The 17572-nt window shown below is 49.7% G+C and overlaps 1 protein-coding gene across 1 annotated transcript in view; it reads right to left on the bottom strand.

Annotated features, from left to right (window-relative positions):
• SLC23A2 (solute carrier family 23 member 2) overlaps positions 1-12051 on the bottom strand; it is a 52262-nt gene extending 40211 nt beyond the window's left edge. The window contains exon 1 of the mRNA XM_058042312.1: positions 11946-12051. The gene's annotated coding sequence lies outside the window, so the exon portion shown is untranslated. The remainder of the gene's footprint in view (positions 1-11945) is intronic.
• Positions 12052-17572: the final 5521 nt, after the last annotated feature.

The following is a 17572-nucleotide window of genomic DNA, read 5'->3' on the forward strand; positions in this document are numbered from 1 at the left end:
CAACTAGTTTTTTTAATAGCTGGATCAAACAATGCCAGGGACTCAAACACTTCTTGCCCCGAACATGACAGTTCAAAGTATAACTGAGTTCAATGCAATTAAAATTCTTCAGTATGCAATCAAAGACTCGTCTATTTACCTTGCAATTAAAACTAATCGCTCCAAAATTCATCATCAGCGAGCGGAGAACTTCAACATTCAAACAATTAATTTCTGATTACTCTGCGTTTACACTCAATCCAAAGCAACCACTTGCTAATCTGGGTGCCTCCACTCCAATCCCAGCTGCCAGGGTTGATGTCGGGACAGATCTGAGTGTGGGGTGCGCAATTCCCTGCACTCACTGGCACACTGCAGGGAATGCTGATCCGAAATGCACTGGAATATTGCACAGTGCAGCTTCCAAGGGCTGTGGAACCAAGTGGGGATGAACAGCTCAGAGCTGTGGGGGCTGCACTTTACTGGGGAGGGGAAGCACAGGATTTATCTCACCCTGCTCCAGCTCCAGGATGGTCCCACACAGCCACTCATCGTTTTTATTTCCTGCTCAATACCTGAAATGCTAACTGGTTGGAAGCGTTTCTACTGCTTGGAAATGTTACTCCTAGGAGGAGTTCACTTAGATTATTATGAGAAAATGCAATTTTCTGCCTTCTTCTCAGACACTCAAGTGCTCATTCTGAGGATGAACCAACACTTCAGCCAAGTTCTGTTCGCTCTTGGACACACGCTGGTAAACTACTGAAAATGTTAAACCAGAATAGCTGAAAATTCTAAACCAGAATAGCTGAAAATTCTGGTTTTCCAACTCAGTGTTCCGAGTTGGAATAGCTATTCTGAGGATTTCTTTTCTGCAGTTTTTAGGCATTTGGGCAGACAAAATCCCTCTCTGAAGTCCCTTGTTCCCCCTGCACAGGGGTGGCACCAAAATGACCATAGTGCAACGCAGGCACTGCCAACAGCTGCTAACCAAATCCCTCCTTTGATCCTTCGGAAAGAACAAGAAAAACCCCCAAAAGGAGGAGAGATGCAGCCGGCAGTGCTCAGGGAGAGGCACAGCTTCCCTGCAGGAACATCCTGAGCTGGAGGAGGGCTCCTTTCTGACAGCTCAATGAGCCCCCTCACTACATTCCTGCAGCCATCTCCCAATTTAGGGATCCTTCCTCCCAAAGCCACGGCAAATACGTGATCTTTTACATCAAGCTTATTTAATCAGCAGCCTCCCCTGAACATCCTCCAGAACACACTTAACATAATACAGCAAAGCCAGAAAATAGCATCACACACGAGACAATAAATAGATCCACTTCCACCCACAACTGGGAACAGCAGAAAGACTCTGCTATTGAGTTTGAATTTCCAGTGGTGTTCATAAATTATTGAATTATGAATTGAAAAAGCACTTACCAGAAGATGCGCTGTAACATGAAAACATCACTGCTCTTCCCTAGCGCTGACTCAAATCTACACCAGAATTACTGGAACTGCTCTGGAAGCCCCCAGGAAATTCAGGGAGCGATGCCCAGCCCTGGCTCCTCCTCAGGGTGTCCCCCCTGAACCCACAAATCCCCCTCCCCAGAAAAAGGACACCTTGGGGCAACCCATGGCCAAGGAATTCCACATTTCCAGCTGGACAATGCAGCTTCTGCTCCTAAATCCTCAATTCATCTAAAACCTGTATTGTGTTAAGGTGTTTGTTAGGACTTTTCCTGCCACAGTACACTTTTAAATACTTGTAGAAGAACCCAGGATCTGAGATGTACATCAAAGCACACACAGAGTTCTGTGTAAAAAAGGTAATTACAATAGGGAAGTGCCTTTAAGAATACCTGTGGCTGATTTCTGGGCAAGAAATAAAGAATCATTGTCCAGAAAGAACAACAGAAGAATAGTGAAGCCAAAGCCCTGCACTCCACAGGCACAGATCAAAGCACTTCCAAAATTACTGGAGAGAATTGTGATTTTTGGGACCTGTTATTGTATCCACCCTGCGCATAAACTAAGCCAGACTCCTTTCCCGGAGCTCCAGGTATTCCTGTAATTATAGGCAGAAGCTCAAATCCAAGCAAAGACAGGAGCAAAGCCCGAGCAGCAGCAGGCAGGGCGAGGGCAGTGAACCTTAGCTCATTACCGTGTGCGTTCCCAGATTAGCCTGAACACATCATTACCCTCCGTATTCCCGGAATCCCCACCCCTGGCAGTGCCCAAGGGCAGCTCGGAGCACCCTGGCACGGCGGGAGAGGTCCCTGCCCACGCCCGGGCTGGGTCTGGATGGGCTCTGAGCTCCCTCCCGTCCCAAATCCCGCACACAGTTACTTCAGATTTTACCTTTCTGCCCCTAGTTTTGTTTCAGAACTGTAGAGAAAAATGCAGCATGCTGCGCAAAGACCATGGGACGTGCCACCCTTCAGCAGAGGCTGCTGCTGGTTTAATTTTCCAAAGGCAAAAAGCACTTCTGAGCACAATCATTTGTTTGCTTTTTCATTCAAGACGTCATTTGCTCGGATGCCTAAAAAACCATCCTGCATCACCCAGGCTGAAAGCTCCAGCTGCAAGACTAAACGCTGTAAAAAGAGGGGGGAAAGAGCAGATATCCATCGTTTTTGGGCAGTGAACCTGGCATTCACAGCTCAGTAACTCCCAGCCCAACTCCTCCTCCTCGCAGCAATCCCAACCTCCTGCATCCGAAATGAAAAAAAGCCCTTTTAATCTTCAAAGCATGGCCACAAGTCAATCTCAACTTAGCACACTTTTTAATTTTCGTTTTAATTATCCAGTTGGGAGAGCTGTGCCCTTCTTGCTCAGTGACCTTTAGCTCCTTCGGGATTTACTTCACAATCTTTCCTGGGAATAATCAGGGAACTCACAGCACTTCCAGAGGAAACGTTCCAGGGCTCCTGGGGCTGAGGGCAGGGCCAGGGTGACTCTCAGGAGTCCCTGCTCTGCCTGCAATCCAGCCTTTCAAAAACCTAAAATTGAAGGGTTTCTGTATACCATTTAAAAATAAAAACCTAATGCTCGTTCAGAGAGCAGCCCAACACGTGAAGAAAAAAATTAACAAAATTTCATGGGCGGTGCCAAAGTTACAAAATTCAATTTCCATATGGCAAACACCATCACTACGTCACGTTTCATCTTTTTCTGCTGATTTCTGGATGCTGTGCTGCTCCAGGGCTGCAATCCCTGCACGGCTGCTCTGGGTTTTGTTCTCACCTGGAGCAGCCAAACCCAAGGCAGCAGCAGAAGCTGGAGCTGGCACGAGGCAGGGCACAGGCAGAGCATCTCTGGGGTCGCACAGCAGGAACAGATGCCATTATTCACTGCATTAGCAATAATAAACGCTGATATTCCCACCAGTAACCGGTGCCCAGTTGCTTGCCCCAGGAGCTCTGGCCACCAAGCCCAGCTCGGTTTCCCACAGCCACTGGGGAAAAATTAAATCATTACTGCCATTAATGACATTTAAGCCAAAGCAGCACTCCTCACTCCCCTGCCCACACAGCAAACAACCGTAAGCAGCCCCGGGTTTGATTCCCACACGTTCAGCCAAGCAATTACTAATTTATTAATTTCACAACAAGCCTGGCAGCGGCTCTGGGCTCAGCCAGACCTGCTGGGTCACTCCCCTTTGGGGCAGGCTCAGGTGAGAGCAGCTCCTGCACCAACCCCCTCAGAAATGTGCATTTATTGCACACCCCTGAATCCATGGGGCACGTTTATTGCAGCCCTGAATTCGTGGGGCAGCAGGAGGGGACAGGACCCAGGTGCCACCTGGTCACCAGGCAGACGTGGGGATGTCCCTCAGTTTGAAGATTTCCCTGTGTGAGGGGGTAATTAAGAAGGCATTAAATAGATATTAATGCATTAAAAGGATATTAATGCATTAAATGTCCCTGTGAGCATCAGAACTGGTAAAGGAGGTTAAGTGTCTTCTCCAAGCGAAGGGACAGAAATGGAACAGGCAGTTTAACACCCGGCTGGCTGCTCAGGAAAAGCACAAAGAATTGTAAGATTTTCAGAGCTCACACTGCTTACAATAATATTTATAACAGATATAGGTTACTGAAGGAAAATTTCTTGGGTTTGGGAAGACTTTTTTAAAAAAGCTCTTTGGCAAAATTTATTAAAATAAACCTCTAGTTTACCTTTGTGATCTCTGCCAGTAAACCAATCCTTTTTTAACCAACATACTGTGGGTTTAATACCGTGCCTTAATGGCTGCCTCATCTTCAGGGCTCTCTGGCAGATGTGTTTCAGCACTGCTTTTAACAAAATCATCTCAATTATTCTTACTTAATTGGCATCAGATAAATGCAAGACTCCTTAGCTGCTGCTCTCTGAAGGAACAGCACTCGAGCACACATTTTGCCCTTTGAATAATTAGGAAAAAAGACCAATGCAGATGGAGTGTACCTAAGCGAGCTCCAAACCCGGGCTAGCGCTGATCACAAAATCTTTACCACAGCCCCACAGCCGAGGAGGGGAGCTCAGACAGCTCCGTGCCTTCGGGCTCCTTTATAGCCAGCAATTTAACAGGAGCTTTAATTGACAGCTTGGCTGGGTTCTGTTGTGCCTGATTAGGCGTCTCCACGAACAGCATTAGCGGCGTTTGATCCCCTCCAAAGCAGAGCAGCTCATTAGCAGGGGATGTTTACAGGAGCCCTTCCCCGGCTGCAGGAGGGGATTTCAGACCGTGGGTGCCCCAGGAGGAGCTCAGCTCCAAAGGATCTCAGCCCTCCATCCTTGGCCTTCCCCGCTATTTGCCAACAGGACAGATGGACAAGGAAAACATCTGACAGGACTACAACAAACCCCCAACACTTGGGTACTGAAAAACCCAAATCCTCTCCCTCATTCCCACCCTTTTTCTCTTTATTTTTTTTTAAGCTTTAAAAGCATCTCTCAGTGAGCTGAAATAATTACAAATAACAAGCGTCCAACAGGCTGAATAAACCAGACCAGAGCCCTGTGAAATTATATTGGTAATAATGACCCTGCCCAGCACAACCTCCCAAAATCCCACACACGCCAAATTAAACGGCACCCATGCAAACACATCCAATATCAGCAAATGACTGCTAATTGTTATTGCTCCCAGAGATGAAAGGACACAGAGCAGTGTGAGAACACAGCAATTATTCCCTGCACTCTGAGCCCATGAACAGGGAGCTGCAGCTCCAATTTCTTTCTTGCCAGTCTCAATCCAAATGACTCCTTAGGTTTGGTCTCAACACAACAAAATGCTCGTCAGGAAACCATGATCTGTCAGCTTTTATCAGAAACCCAACCTGCTAAAATATGACCAAACAAATGCTGCTTGCATCAAGAAGACTTAAGTTACTTTTCAGAAAAAATTCATTCTGCACAAAAAACTGAAGAAAAAGCTGCTGTGAAGAGCTGGTGCTTTAGAGCCTGCAAAAACAAGGATGTGCTTCCTTTGCCTGGGTATGGTGAGGGCCTGGACACAGGATTCTCCACAAAAAGGACAAGTAATAAACAGAGCAAAATTTGTTTTTTCCTGTCACAGGAACTCCAAAACTCCACAAAAATCCAAACCTTCCCAGAGCAGAGTCCACCAAGCGCCATCAGCTCAGAGACAGCTCGGTTTCACCCAGCGGACAAAAGGAAAGGCTGCTAACTTTGCAGTGCAGGGCTTTACTTCCCTCCCAAGCCCCTAAATAAAAAGTGAAAGTCACGACGTGGGAATCACGTGTGCCCTTTCCATGAGATCCCATCGGTGACCTTGGGTGCTGCTGAGAACATTCACTCACAATTCCCTGAAAAAGCACAGTTACACACAACTCCCTCTAAAAGCACAGTTACACACAATAAAAGCACAGTTACACACAACTCCACAGTTACACACAATTCCCTATAAAAGCACAGTTACACACAATAAAAGCACAGTTACACACAACTCCCTCTAAAAGCACAGTTACACACAATAAAAGCACAGTTACACACAATTCCTGTGTAAGAACAGTTACACACAATTCACTGAAAAAGCACAATCCCTCAAAAGCACAGTTACACACAATTCCTGTAAGAGCACAGTTACACACAATAAAAGCACAGTTACACACAATTCCCTCTAAAAGCACAGTTACACACAATTCCCTGTAAAGGCACAGTTACACACAACTCCCTGTAAAAGCACAGTTACACACAACTCCACAGTTACACACAATTCCCTCTAAAAGCACAGTTACACACAATAAAAGCACAGTTACACACAATAAAAGCAGTTACACACAATTCCCTGTAAAAGCACAGTTACACACAATTCCTGTGTAAGAACAGTTACACACAATTCACTGAAAAAGCACAATCCCTCTAAAAGCACAGTTACACACAATTCCTGTAAAAGCACAGTTACACACAACTCCCTGTAAAAGCACAGTTACACACAATAAAAGCACAGTTACACACAATTCCCTGTGAAAGCACAGTTACACACAATTCCCTGTAAAAGCACAGTTACACACAATAAAAGCACAGTTACACACAATTCCCTGTAAAGGCACAAATACACACAACTCCACAGTTACACACAACTCCCTGTAAAAGCACAACACACAGCACCTGAGCTCAGCTTGAGGCTGGAATCCAAACCACCCCAGGTAAGTGGAAACGGGTCACAAAAAAAGGAAACCCTTCAGATGGTGGGTTCTGGGCTAGAGAACAGGGCAATCAGCAAATTGGCCTCGGTGGGCAAAGCTTCCAGCATTTCCTTGCCATTGCAGATCCATGGATTTCCACGGGGAGCCCGGGATAATTCCCATGAACCGCCCCAGCACATAAACACTGCCGAGTGCATTAGCGTTTAAGGTGCCTTCCTATTAAAGCTGCACTTTGTTCTGTTAACTTTTACAATCTCACAAGTGGGTAACAGCCAGCACAGCACTAAAATGGACATTATTGCCCTGGGCTGCCGTTTCACGGCCATGCAAAACAGGAGTAAAGCCAATTAAAATGTGTCGCTCCACTGAGAGCGCAAAGTGCTCGGTTCACGCCCGGGGTTAATGCCCAGGAATGTCAGAGCATCTCAGAGCCCCCCCGAAATCGATTTTCACTTTCTTTCCCAATACCCTGCATTCCCAAAATCATTCAGCCAAGGAGCCCTGCAACAGTTTGATTTAAATATAAATTCAGACAAGAACTGAAGGACATGGAGCCATTCAAAATCAAATTCCGAATCGGTTCGGTGACTCACATTTCCCAACAAATAATGAGTCAATCCCCCTGCATCATCCATCAGCGCTCATCTGAGGCCATTCTCCCAGCAGCTTTACTCTACAGCGAGCACGGAGTGGGTGACAAATGCAAAACAGTCCCTTTGATCGGGAAGGGCACACGCTGTTTAACCCAAACACACAGAAAGCAGGTCAGATGTTGTTATCAGAGCTTGGGGAACTCAGATGCTCCCAGGTGCTGTGGGACAGCTCAGCTCCTTCACCGCAACAACTGCACTCCTCTGCCCCTGAAAACAGACAAAGCTTGTTTGCTGACACAAGCCCAACACCAAAACATTCCTGGTTCTAAGGACAGAGATGTATCAGCCTCCAAAATCCATCCCCCCGAGGTGCCTGCGACACTCTTAGAAACACACATGGATTTATTACTTCTTTGGAATGTATGTTTTGGGGGAATAATTAAATATTCTGGTTGCCCAAATGTGTTGAGAAGGAGCTCTGGAAACTCCCTTTCAGTGAAACGGGATAAAGTTTATTCTCGCTTGAAGATGCTATTTAAAAATAATATTAAAATGAAATAAGTAAGGGCAGACACTTGGATGTTAAGTGCAGTTCCCTCCTTAACCAGCACTTGCATCTTCTGGCCTGAGAACTGAGACATGGGGAGAATCAGATCATTGAATTTCTAATTATAAACCCATTAAAATACTAGTTTTACAGTTACCTCGAGCACAGCCATTTCCCCAGCAATCAAACTATGGGAACACAGAGCATTTCATGGCAGGAGGGAGACACCCAACCCTGGAGCTTTGAGAGCCCCTGGGCACAGCTTGGGGGCCATTCCATGCTTCCCAAAGAGCCTGGGGCCAATCCACCCTTCCCAAAGCCAGCCTGGGGCCAATCCATCCTTCCCAAAGCCAGCCTGGGGCCAATCCATCCTTCCCAAAGAGCCTGGGCTCAATCCATCCTTCCCAAAGAGCCTGGGCTCAATCCATCCTTCCCAAAGAGCCTGGGACAAATTCTATCCTTCCCAAAGAGTCTGGGCTCAATCCATCCTTCCCAAAGAGCCTGGGGCCAATCCACCCTTCCCAAAGCCAGCCTGGGGCAAATCCATCCTTCCCAAAGAGCCTGGGCTCAATCCACCCTTCCCAAAGAGCCTGGGCTCAATCCACCCTTCCCAAAGCCACCCTGGAGCTCTCAAAGCCCAGCCCTGCCCCGGGGCCAAGGGAAGAGTCACAGCCCCCAGGGTGACTCACTGGGGACAACAGTGGGGACACAAAACCCAAACTCTGCTCCGGATGCCTCTGGAGAAACCCCAGGGCCGCGGGAATTCCCGGTGATCCCAAAACACAATCCCTGAGCCGAACACGAGTGGAAGGGATGGAATTACAACAGGAGCTCTCCAAGCCCAGCTCTCCCTCCTCCTCCCTTTCCCCAGCGAGCGCCAGCGATGTCTCAACACCCCAAGTGCCTTTCCAAGGAAGTAGCTCTGCTCCTTTCCGGGCCAAATCACCATGGCAAGAAATCCCCGTGTAGATTCATCTCCAGCAGAAAAACATCCAGGCAGCAAACATTTCCTTCCCACAACCTGAAAACAGCCAAATATCATCGGATTTCTCTCCTGCCGTCAAAGAAACCCTGTCCTGAGACAGCCCATAACAAGTAAAACATTTGCCCATAAAGCCAATGCGCTCCCAGGCAGTGACAGAAATATTTCCTGCACCCCACGAAGCTGAACACGCTTCACCCCCGGGAAGGCTGCAGAACACAGCAGGAACTTTCATTTGTAATGATTTATTTTGCTCCTGCCTTCCCTGCATCAGGATGCTCGTCTCTTACTCATCCTGTCTGTCAATATTGTCTTCCTGCAGCTTTTAAGTAAAATAACCCCCATGGTAACTGTTGTCAGGCCATGTCATGACCACTGAGGCTTCATAAATAACACTTGATATAAATAGATTTTCCAGCAACATATAAACCATCAGCTCCAATGGAAGTAGAAGGGTTGTGTGCAGCCATCTGCATTTTCTCCTGTAAGGATAAACACATAAAGAAGTGTTTGAAAGCAAAATAAACCTGTTGAAGAAATGGCCCAAACAGAAACTTCTGGAGCATGAGATTTCTTAGGAGGCTCACACGGAGACATTGACAGGAGCAGCTACAGCAGAACAAGAACACACGGGCAGAATCGAAGATTAAAAATTTGATTTAACTTTTAAAAAAGCATTTGGAATAGGAGCTGCATACAAATGCAGTGTTTTTTACAGAGCGGGGGAAATTCCCAATCAAAGTTTTCTGTCCACAAAGAAATACTCCTCCAACACTGCCATTATCTCAAGCCTCCCCTGAAGAAGTCTCCAACCAAGTAATACCAATAAAAGAAATTATTTCTACTTCTCCACCGGAATTCAGCTCCCTGCTAGACGACCTTGAGACAGAAATTCTCATACTAGCAAGGTTTAAATCCACCCACGCAGCACCCAGGTCTGCCTGGGCTCAGGGAGGGAAAAGAGCACGAAAATTCCCTGAACAGACCTGGCTGGCACAGGAACACAAGGCTTTGGTGGGCACCCAGGGGACACTGCCAGGGGCTGAGGGACGGGAGCTGTCACCCAGGGAAACACCCAAATCCTGCCGCTGACTGAGCAGCTGCTTCTCCTCCAAATCCTTCCATTTATTTCCGTGCTGAAAATGCTGAAGAAGCAACAGGCCCATGCTCTGAGAAGCTGATCCCATCCTGCTCCTTCCGTCTGCTGAGAGCTGCGTGATGCTTCCAGAGAGTTCAGCTAAGCTAAGCCTGGCTCAGGGCAGGGCTCACAGCCCTGGGATGGATTTTAAACCATTTGATTGCGGCCTGTTAAGCCTCAGCAGGAGCACAGCCACCCCTGAGTGATCTCCTCCTGGCCCCAGGGCTCTGACACGACATTTTCAGGTCCTCTCTGCATCTTGACTAAACCAAAAGGCTTGTTTAAATCCATGATAAAAATCTCAGGGCTTGTTTAACCTCCTTGCTAGCCCAAGGTTGAATTTGTTTCAGTGCATCTCCGTGTTAACACTGCTCTAATTTCAAGATATCTGGATCATGACTGGGAGCTAGGAGTAGGGGTGCAGGAGCTCCTCAATTAATCCAATTGTTCCACACATCTCAAGATTATTTTCCAGCTTGCCAACCTGAGCTCCTTGCTGCAATAATCCTTTATCTACACTGAAATCACCTGGCAGAGGAGGTGTGCAGTTAAGCCTGGCTCTGGCACCGTGCAGCCCATCAGCTGCTCATCACTCCAGCATTTGTTCTGCTCCTCCACTTCGTTTCAGAGCCTGCATCAAACTCCACCTGCCAGGAAAAACACCACCCAAACCAGCTCTTTTTTTCAAGCCTAAACTGGTAATTTAAAGCCTGCTCAAGCCTGGCAGTGCTACACTGCAGTGAGGACACACAGACATATTATGTTCCCCATGAATACAGAGCATTTGGTGTTTTCATTGAAAATTAAAGCTCATCAGCAGAACAGAGAGCCTGGCGTTCACCTGGCACTGAACTCACACCGAGAGTCAGCTGCGTGTGGGAAATTACAAGGTGGAAAAAACGAACAGGCCAGGTCTTTACCTTGTCTGAAACACCTCGGGGGATTTCCTCCCCTGCCAGAATCTTCCACCGGCTCCGCGCTGCCTTTGGGGTCAGCCCAGCCCGCACTCACCTGGCCAGGAGAGCCCCAGAGTGCCTTCCCTGCACACAAAATGAGAACCACGGCTCCAAAATGAAGGGATGGGAGTAGAACTGGAAAAGCCTCTGCCTCATTCCCAGCTTTTATGGAAAAAAAAGAAAAAGCCACCAATAACAGGAATTTATGATAGCGGTTAGTCCTTATTCTAGGAACCCTAAACGGCTTGCAACAAGCTTTGTTCAGGCATTTTCCTGCACTACCTACATCACTTCTTCCTACCCAAAATGTACCTTAAAACAAAAGAAAACCACACACGGTATCGAACGGGGCTTGCAAGTTAAAACCATAAAATTTAAATATTTCCTGCCTCGACGTGCACTGGAAAATAAAAAGGCAAATAAATAATTTTTTTAAAGAGAGAAAAAAAAGGTTTAAAGCACATCACGAGAACAGGATCAAGGAAGAGCGAGGCCACCCCTTCAGGACCAGGGGAGAATTAACCTGCATTTCTCCATCCCATCCGCAAGCTCACGGCTCTGCCACCCATTTTGTCTCCGATTAAAGGGGAAAAAAAAATAAAAAAAAATATAATGACCTCAGCGGCACAGAGAGAAGACCCCAGCCCGGGATGGATGCCCAGCGGTGCTGCCGGCCGGGCAGGTGACCCCGCCGCAGGTGCCACCCCGAGCATCCCCCGCGCCCCTTCCCCATCCCCTGGAGACGCTGCCGAGCCGGCACACGGCGGCGCGGAGCACGGGGGAAGGCTTATTTATTTATCTACTTAACCCGCAAACGCGAAATGAAAGGGAGAGGAGGAGCGCAGAGGTGCGGACGGCGCGGCGGGCCGAGGTGAAGCGCGGCCGGCGAACGCGCTGGGGGCTGCGGGGAGCCGCGACCCTCCGGCCCGCGGCAGCGAGGGGCGAGCGGCGGCGATGGCACGGAGCTGACAGCGGGCGGGAGGCGAGGGGCGGAAAGCGCAGAGCGCTGAAGGGAAAACGATGACGGGAGAACGCGGCGGGGGGAGCGCGGCGGCGAGGCGCTCCCTCGGGGCTGCTCGCCCCGGGCGGCAGCGGGAGGACGGGCTCACCTGCCATGGCGGGCTGAGGGCGGCAATGGCGCTGGGGGCTGCGGCTCCGCTCCGCTCGGTCTCCGCGGCGAGTGCGGCGGGGCCGGGCGGCCCCGGCAGGCAGAGCACGGGGCGGGACGGGCGCTTCCTCCGCCCCCGACAAGATGGCGCGGCCCCGGCCCCGCTGCCTCAGGGCTCGGCCGCCATAGCGGCCCCGGTGCTCGGCAGGGGGAAACAGCCGCGTGTTCCCTGAGGGTGAGGAGGCTCCGGCTGCAGGGATGTGTGAAGGGTTTATACGTGAAGGACACGAGTTGCAGAGTCACGGGATGGGGCGGGTTTAAAGGGACTGCAGTGGGGTGTCGGGTCCAGCCTCCCTGCTCAGGAAGGGGCATCCCAGAGCGCATGGCGCAGGGTTGTGTCCGAACGGGTTTGGAATGTCACTGGTGAGGGACATTCCACAGCCTGTCTGGGCAGTGGGGCACCGAACAGGCTCCCCTGGGAATGGTCATGGCCTCAGGGATGGCAGAGCTCCAGGAGGCATGGGAAAAGGCTCTCGGGATCGTGGTGGGATTGCTGGGATGTGCTGTGCAAGGCTGAAGGTTGGATCAGTGGGTCCCTTCCAAATCAGCGATTGTGTAACTCTGTTATTCCAATTCTGGGAATCAGAGCTTGGGCACCCGCACAGCCAAGTTCTTCCTTGTGCCCAGGTAAAACATTTCATGCCTCAGTTTCTGCCCATTGCCTCTTGTCCCACTGCGGGGCCCCAGGGAGCACAGCCTCCTCCATCTCTGACACCTCCCTGCAGATATTGATGGACATTGATGGATATTGATGTATATGACGGATATTGACCAGATCCCCAAACAAAGCCCCTTGATGGATATTGATGTATATGATGGATATTGACCAGATCCCCAAACAAAGCCCCGTGATGGATATTGACGGATATTGACCAGATCCCCAAACAAAGCCCCGTGATGGATATTGACAGATATTGACCAGATCCCCAAACAAAGCCCCTTGATGGATATTGACAGATATTGACCAGATCCCCAAACAAAGCCCCTGGATGGATATTGACAGATATTGACCAGATCCCCAAACAAAGCCCCGTGATGGATATTGACGGATATTGACCAGATCCCCAAACAAAGCCCCTTGATGGATATTGACGGATATTGACCAGATCCCCAAACAAAGCCCCTTGGGCCCTTCATCTGGGGCTCCCTCTCCAGCCCCTAGGAAAACATGCTCACCTGGTGCCCCCAGCCCTGGCCCTCTTGGGGTTTTGCTTTGTGGTTTCTTTTTGGATTTTAATTTTTTTTTTTTTTTATTATTATCTTTTAGGAAAAATCCAACTTTTACAATAGGAGAATGAGTTTAGGGAGGAACAAAAGAGTTCACAGAATCATTTAGGTGGGGAAGTGGGAAAAGACCTCTGAGGTCAAGCTCAGCCTGTGCCCAATCATCACCATCCCAACCAGACCTGAGCACTGAGCGCCACATCCAGTCATCCCTTAAACACCTCCAGGGTCAGGCCATTCCAGTGTCTGATCACCCTTTCTGTGAAGAAATTCCTCCTGATGGCCAACCTAAACCTCCCCTGTTGTACTAGAGGAGGCTAAGCTGAGTCCCCTAAAAGATGAGGGACCTCCGCCCCATCTGCAAGCACCATTTTTCTGAGATTTCCAGTTTTCTGGTGGGGGCCGGGACCAGCGTGGCACCAATGTGGCACAAATACGACACAAATGTGACACATCCCCCTCCCAGCCCACAGAGCTGGGTGTCCTCAGGCTCTGCTGACGTCTGCAGCTCCGGTACCCAACTCTGGGCTCTGCCTCAGCATCTGACATCCCCAATGGCCTCTGACAGTGTTTACTCGCTCCAATGTGTGCCCTGCCCTTCCCAGAACGTGCAGTTCTCAGGCACAGCAGCCCGTGGCTCCTTCCCTTGCTCGGGGCTGTTGTGGGCAGCCAGGGCCGAGCCCCTGAGCTGATTCCTGCCCTTCCTCCTTGCGCTGGCTGTCCTTGAGGAGATATTGGTATTGCTGGGCTCTCCCCCGGCCCTGCTGCTGTTTGATCGAGGTGCAGCGCGGGGTCGGTGGCAAAGTGCTCCCCAGCTGGGCCCCGTTTCACCCAGACCTGCAGTTCTCTGTTGATCTTTTGGGTCCTTGCTGTCTGTGCAGCGTTTGGCAGCAGGAGTGCTGGGGGTGTTTGCTCACCAGCTGTCCCGCCCTCCCACCAAGAGGGTTTCATCCGATCCCATTAAAACCCAGAGCTTACTTTAAGAGCAGAGACCCTACAAGGCCTCTGGAGCATTTGTGCTTATCCTCCCGTTATTATTTTTTTTCCACGTTCACTGCAACACTCTCCTGGTTAAGCTTCTGAAAGGTTTTTTCCAGTGAGACAAATGGGGAACTATAGAGGGCAGGGCTGAGGCACAGTGCTTGGTTGTGGATATTGATCCTGGGCATTATTCAATACCTGGCCTTATCCCAAATGTAGGCACAGGCTTCAGTGCAGCTTTCAAACCTTAAAAGCCTTTGTTTGTCAGGGTGGGGAGGTGACATTTCGGTGATGTCACGTTGATGGAGGCCGCAGAGTTCTGCTGTTGACTGGAGTTTGTGCGTGCTCGGTGTCCCCCTGTGCTCAGATCAGGGACAGACACACACAGCTCTGTTTGTTTAATTTCGGAGTGTTACAGTTTTCCAACCTGCCCTCCCCGGGTGAAAGGTGGCAGAGGGAAGTACAGCCAGAGAAAACACATCGGTCAGATGGAAATGCAACAGATAAAGACCTCAGGGTCCTGATAATCCCAAGGACAAGCCAGGGAAGGAGGATGAAGCTGGATTTAGTGCTCCAAGAATTGAATTGGACACAGCTAGACCCCCCAGAACCATGGGCTCAAACCCTGTACAGCCTTTTCCAGTCCTTTTTCCTCTTAAATTTCCTCTTGCATTAGATTAATGACATTTGTGTGAATCCCACAGATGGAGTCCAGCGATTAAGAAGAACCTGTATATGGATAACAGGAATATCTTCCACTGGGTTACACAAAACAAAAATCAAACCCCTGCTATTTCAACAGGGGCCTAGGAGGTGAGTGGACACTCCCCCAGATAATCCCCAAAAAATGAACAACTCACCAACAACAGTGGTTTTTGGTTTTTTAGCTTCTCCCTGTGGAATATGGAACGGCAACTGAGGGGAGCAGCTGGGCAGAGCCTGGGTTTCACTTCGTGAGGTGAGGAAAGCAAATGTGAGCAGCCCTCGGTTGAAATGCCACCTCCACCAGCTGCAGGGGAACTCCTCACCCACAGGAATGTTTCATTATCTCGGGGACACCCGTGACTTGCTGTTCCCCCCAATGCCAGGTGGGAATCGAGGCAGAAACAACGTGTTTCTTTCTCAGAAAAAAAAGTGTTTATTTCTCAGAACCCAGATGGGCTCTGCCAGCCGCGCCCAACCCCCGGTTTGTCACCTGCAAAACGGAGAGGAATTTTTAAAGAAGTTTAATTAGTGCAAAGTGCTCTCGGTAGCAAAAGGAGCTCTCGGTCCGAGCATCTCGGGCCAAGTTCTCAAATTACGGCGGCTCCAGCCAGCGAGCCAGGCGGCCGAGCCCCTGCAGGGAGCATCGGCAGCGCCTGAATCCGTGTGGCGAATAAATCAGGAGCTGAGCAGGACTGCCGGGCCCCCTCACGGTGCTTTCCCCTCCGGCAGCTTTCCGAGAGAGGGGACCTTCCTTCAGCTTTGGGTTTGCAAAATGGTTTGGAAAGGGAGAGGAGGTTGTGGGAGCCAGGAGATGCAAACAAGCAGGAGAGTGCAAACAACCTGGAGAGTACAAATAACCAGGAGATACAGACAACCAGGAGATGCAAACAACCAGGAGAGTGAAAACAACCAGGACATTACAAACAACCAGGAGAGTACAAATAACCAGGAGATACAGACAACCTAGGAGAGTACAAATAACCAGGAGATTACAAACAACCAGGAGAGTGAAAACAACCAGGACATTACAAACAACCAGGAGAGTACAAATAACCAGGAGATACAGACAACCTAGGAGAGTACAAATAACCAGGAGATTACAAACAACCAGGAGAGTGCAAACAACCAGGAGAGTACAAACAACCAGGAGAGTACAAATAACCAGGAGATATAGACAACCAGGAGAGTGCAAACAACCAGGAGATACAGACAACCAAGAGATGCAAACAACCAGGAGATACAAACCAGGAGATACAGACAACCAGGAGAGTGCAAACAAGCAGGAGAGTGCAAACAACCAGGAGAGTACAAATAACCAGGAGAGTACAAATAACCAGGAGATACAGACAACCAGGAGAGTACAAACAACCAGGAGATGCAAACAACCAGGAGATAGAGACAACCAGGAGAGTACAAACAACCAGGAGAGTACAAACAACCAGGAGATACAAACAACCAGGAGATACAAACAAGCAGGAGATACAAACAACCAGGAGAGTACAAACAACCAGGACATCACAAACAACCAGGAGAGTACAAACAGCCCATCCCAGGTCCCTCTGCTTCTCCCTGGGCCATTCATGCCAGGCTGTCAGGAATCCAGGGCAGGCAGAGTGCTCCAGAGTGCTCTCCCAGTGATGCTAACTCAGCTGGACAGCCTGTGCTCTTCAGGAGAAGGCAATTTTCTTGCTGCTGCTGTGTCTGGTAGCTCAGGGCTGTACCAAAGAAATGAGATTTCACTTGCTGAGTCAGGGCAGTGCCCGTGTTTGACAGGAGGAGGAGGAGGAGGAGGAGATGGGCTGAGTCACCTCTGCGAGTTCATGCCCAGGCTGCTTCCCAAAAGCACAGCTCCTGGGATGAGCCCTTCCATCCTGGGAGGAGAGGGAGCAGGAGGGGCCAGGAGAGCAGCCTGTGTTTGTCCTGCCTGCCCTGCTCTCCTGCAGGGCTCTCCTTGCCCAGATGTTGGGTCTCTGGAGCCACATCTGGCTCAGAGGTGATGTGGCAGCAGCAGAGCACAGCAGGAGCCAGGGGCTGATGGCTCCCCGTGGTTTTGCTCTCCTGGGCACGCTCACCCTGCAGTTCTGTTCCACTGGATGTTCTCCCCACCAGATCAGCCCTGAGGGATCTGCAGGGATGGTCTCCAAGCTGGGATTTGTCGCCTTGTCTCTCATTCACGTGGGGCTGCTCAAAGCTCTGGGAATAAAGAGCAGCTGCTGTGGGCAGATCTGGATGGGCAGGACCAGAGCAGCTCATTCCCACTTAAGCTACTTCCAAAATCAGCTGGACGTGGTGCACTAAATCATCTTGAAGTCCATTAGAGGAATTTTATAGCGCAGAATAAAAGAGGTGCTGTGCACAGCACAGGCAGCAGCGCCTGGTGGCTGCTCACTCATCCCTCAGCAGAGAAGTGAGAGCAGACACAGTCCCTGCTTTCACCCACTGCAAATCATCCCTCAGAGAGCAGGGATGGAGGAAAAAGGGTCACTTTTACCCTGTGACTCATTTAATCCCTCGTGTGAGCACATAGCAACAGCGCTCGGCGACATCAGGAGTGACACAGACACAGCACAAGGCAAGATAAACAGATGGTGCTGGGGCATGGATGGGACCAGCAGCTGCTGAAACTGGGCTGCCCAAACCCCACTGGGCACACACCAG

This window comes from Melospiza georgiana, chromosome 31 (genome assembly GCF_028018845.1).
Source record: "Melospiza georgiana isolate bMelGeo1 chromosome 31, bMelGeo1.pri, whole genome shotgun sequence".
Lineage (NCBI taxonomy): Eukaryota > Metazoa > Chordata > Aves > Passeriformes > Passerellidae > Melospiza > Melospiza georgiana.